The sequence below is a fragment of the Podarcis melisellensis genome (assembly GCF_964234715.1).
Source record: "Podarcis melisellensis genome assembly, chromosome: 12".
Classification (NCBI taxonomy): domain Eukaryota; kingdom Metazoa; phylum Chordata; class Lepidosauria; order Squamata; family Lacertidae; genus Podarcis; species Podarcis melisellensis.
This window is the reverse complement of record NC_138544.1, coordinates 24,847,384-24,850,896: the sequence shown is the minus strand read 5'-3', so window position 1 is coordinate 24,850,896 and position 3,513 is coordinate 24,847,384. Positions and strand designations below refer to the sequence as shown.

Genomic DNA, 3,513 nt, shown 5'->3' with positions numbered 1-3,513 from the left:
TGATCTGGACACTGTATTCTGTTGATGCAGCCTAGATAGGGTTGCCATATTTTGAAGAGCAAAAAAGAGGACACATTTGACAACTTCTGCTTTAAACTATGGATTGTTATGATGACTACCCATGAAAAAGAGGACGTGTCCTGGAAAAGAGGACATATGGCAACCCTTGAATAGCATTAGCTTTTCTCTCTCTCTCTTTTTTGGCTGCTGCATCACACTGTTGACTCATGTTAAGCTTGTGGTCCACTAAGACCCCAGATCCTTTTCACATGTATTGCTAGTAAGCCAAATGTCCTCCATCTTATATTTGTGCGGCTGGTTCTTCCTGCCTACACACACACACACACACACACACACATTTTTGTATGGATTTGGACCCGTGTAAACATCTTTGCAAGCAGCAGTACATTTTTGTATTGTATATATCTGAGCTATGCATTTTTATGTATGCTTTCCCCTAATATGTACAATTTTACACATATTGTTTGGTTGCAAAATTCAGAGAAGTGCAGATTTTGAAGAATGCTTCTGTTTCAGTTCACATACTGGTTCGACAAGCTTCTCATGACAATGCAAAATTGAATTTCTCCTCCATCCCTAGTCTCTAACACATTGTGCCAATGTGACCAAGTACAGTGTACAGCATATGTCTCCATATTCCTCTTCGTTCATCCAACATTATTTATTTAGATGATGGGGGTCGGATGCCCTGCCTTTTCATGAAACTACCTCCGATCCGGAAGCTGAGACCTCAATACTTTGGCCACCTCATGAGAAGAGAAGACTCCCTGGAAAAGACCCTGATGTTGGGAAAGATGGAGGGCACAAGGAGAAGGGGACAACAGAGGATGAGATGGCTGGACAGTGTTTTCGAAGCTACCAGCATGAATTTGACTAAACTGTGGGAGGCAGTGGAAGACAGGAGTGCCTGGCGTGCTCTGGTCCATGGGGTCACGAAGAGTCAGACACGACTAAATGACTAAACAACAACAACAACCTCCGATATTGACAGGCACAGAATGAAATAATCACTGGACTCTGTTGTGCTCCCCCACCAAGATCTTTCTTCTTCTTCTTGCAATGGTAACTGAGTTTCCAGACAGGAAAGGAACAAGTTTAAAAACAATTAGTACACGTGGTGTTCATTCTTGGCTCATTCCACATCCTCATCTGCCTGAGAATACTCAGCAGTCCTTCATGAAAAATGTTTTTGAACTAATGAGGTATATTTGCATTCCCCTTAGAATGGATTTGGAATTTTTCATCTACGCTGCGCCATGAAAAATGGATGTGTTTTTCACAGAGGTAATTTGAACATAAACCATCACATCAATGGAAAGACAACCTTTGCAGAAACTTTTTAACTTAGCTCATTCCATTTGTTTTCACTGGGGAAGGTCAGACTTACGCGAGGGATGTAAATTTCATGCACAAAACCTAGATGCTGATGAGATTTGTTTTTGTAGATAATCTGTAGCAGAGAAATTTTTCATAATGTCACTGCAAAATAAATTAAAATGTTCATCTTCATATGGCTGGTTCCATTGCATTAAAATAAATGTTGCAAGCTCGTTTAATTAGTATAGTTAGGAATGTCTCTTCCCTGCTTCACTGACTCTCCAAATCACAAGTTAATTTGTCAAAATCAGACCATTGTTTTTCCTTCATTCTTCATTACTGGAAAGACAGCCCCATTTAAATAAATGTTTATGCTACAGAGAGCAGAGCAGTGAACAACCCCAAATATTTTTATAAGCCAATGTTAGAAAAGTTTCCTGTTCATAGAACTATGATGTCTGGGCAGGAGTGTGTGTGTGTGTGTGTGTGGTTATTGGATATTTGACTAGCTGGAAAGGTACAGAATTGAGTGGTCCCTTGTAAGTGATCGTGCAGTATACACCATCTCTCATGCTGGCGGCTAAATGTACTCAGAAGCCATTTCCTTCAGTGTTTTCAAAGACAAAGGATGACATGAGATACAATCTCTATAAATTACCCTAATCAAATCATCCTCTTCAAGAACTCTTGGTTAATCAATTATTCCGTGTTTTGTAGTCCTTATGGCTACAGCTTTAAACCAGTGGTAGTGTTCCTTCCTTAAAACTACATGGGTTGCATGTCTCCATGAACCTACCCATTAAATGCATTCCCAAAAGAAATTCCTCATAAAATCTATTCTAAAATGAAATAATTAATTGGGGGCGAAAGGAGGGGGCAATAAGCATGGGAGAGCAGCAAAATAAAAATTTAGTACAATTTTACTAAGGAGTTACAGCCACAATATAGTCCAGTGCTAGGCATGATTAGGTTACAATCCTAAACACACTTTCCTGGAAGTAAGTCTCTCTTTGAACTTTGAGTACTTCTGAGTAGACATCTATAGGAGTGCACTGTTAAACTCCACTGATTTCAGTGTGAATTCATTGCATGATGGAATGTGACCTATGCAGAAGCATTCTAGGAAGGCAGATGGTGAACTGGAATCAAATACATATTCAGATAACTATCAACAATGCAGAAACAAAATGTTAGCAAAGCAAATATGGCCTGTTCCTTGGGAAATGTGGTGGGTTTGTGGTGTGTGTGTTTGTGTGTAAAATATTATCTTATTTTGTTTTCTTAAAGTTAAACTATATGCTGCTGAATTACTGAAGTTTCTAAGTGGTACCTTGATTCCTGAACGGCTTAGTTGTCAAACAAATCGGCTCCCGAACGCCACAAACTCAGAAGTAAGTGTTCCGGTTTGCAAACTTTTTTTGGTAGCCAAATGTCGGACGTGGTTTATGCGGCTTCCAATTCAGTGCAGGAAGCTCCTGCAGCCAATCAGAAGCTGCGTCTTGGTTTTCGAACAGTTTCGGGAGTCGAACGGACTCCCAGAACAGATTAAGTTCGAGAACCAAAGTTGCACTGTATATGTGAAAATCAAAAGTCATACAATGGATAAGATCAATTAAAATTTATAATATAAAGGTGCCTGAAGTTTAGTGCTATTTTTCTGGAAAAATAAGTACTGAAACTCACCATGAACGCCTCCCTTGTTCTCTTATAATGGCAATGGTGCCCACCTGAGAGGTGTCGGAACGGAGTTCCGTTGAGTCTCCCCTGGAAAGAAACCCTGCTGAAGTTCAAGAGGGAGAAGAAAGCTTGTCTACCCGCAGCTGGGAGGGAATTCCACAGAATCGGGCCCACAGTACTGAATGTGCAGCTTCTGGACCATACAGAACATGAATCTGAGCCATGGCGGACCTCTAACAGAGACTTCCCCAAATATACCCAGAGCTGTTGCGTTACCCCCAAATGGTCCTCCTAAATGAGAGTTTCAAAATAGCAAAATGATGGGGCACCTGTTCCTTTCTCTTCCCAACATGCATTTCCTTATGGCTTACCTGTCTCCCCGGGTTATTTCTTTGTACAGCTTGTCACCTGAGCTGCAAAATGAAGCGCTAACATTCTATTCATTAGGCTTCTCGGCAGAGCAATATGTTAGTGTCTTTTAGAATCTATTACCACTAT

The 3,513-nt window shown here is 40.6% G+C and overlaps 1 long non-coding RNA gene across 1 annotated transcript; it reads right to left on the bottom strand.

Moving 5' to 3' along the window:
* Positions 1-1,031: 1,031 nt before the first annotated feature.
* On the bottom strand, positions 1,032-3,096 carry LOC309353523. Its single transcript, XR_014161922.1, has 3 exons — positions 3,022-3,096; positions 1,409-1,500; positions 1,032-1,087 (listed from the first exon to the last, which is right to left on the bottom strand). It is a non-coding gene; the product is annotated as an uncharacterized lncRNA (long non-coding RNA).
* Between the last annotated feature and the right edge of the window lie 417 nt (positions 3,097-3,513).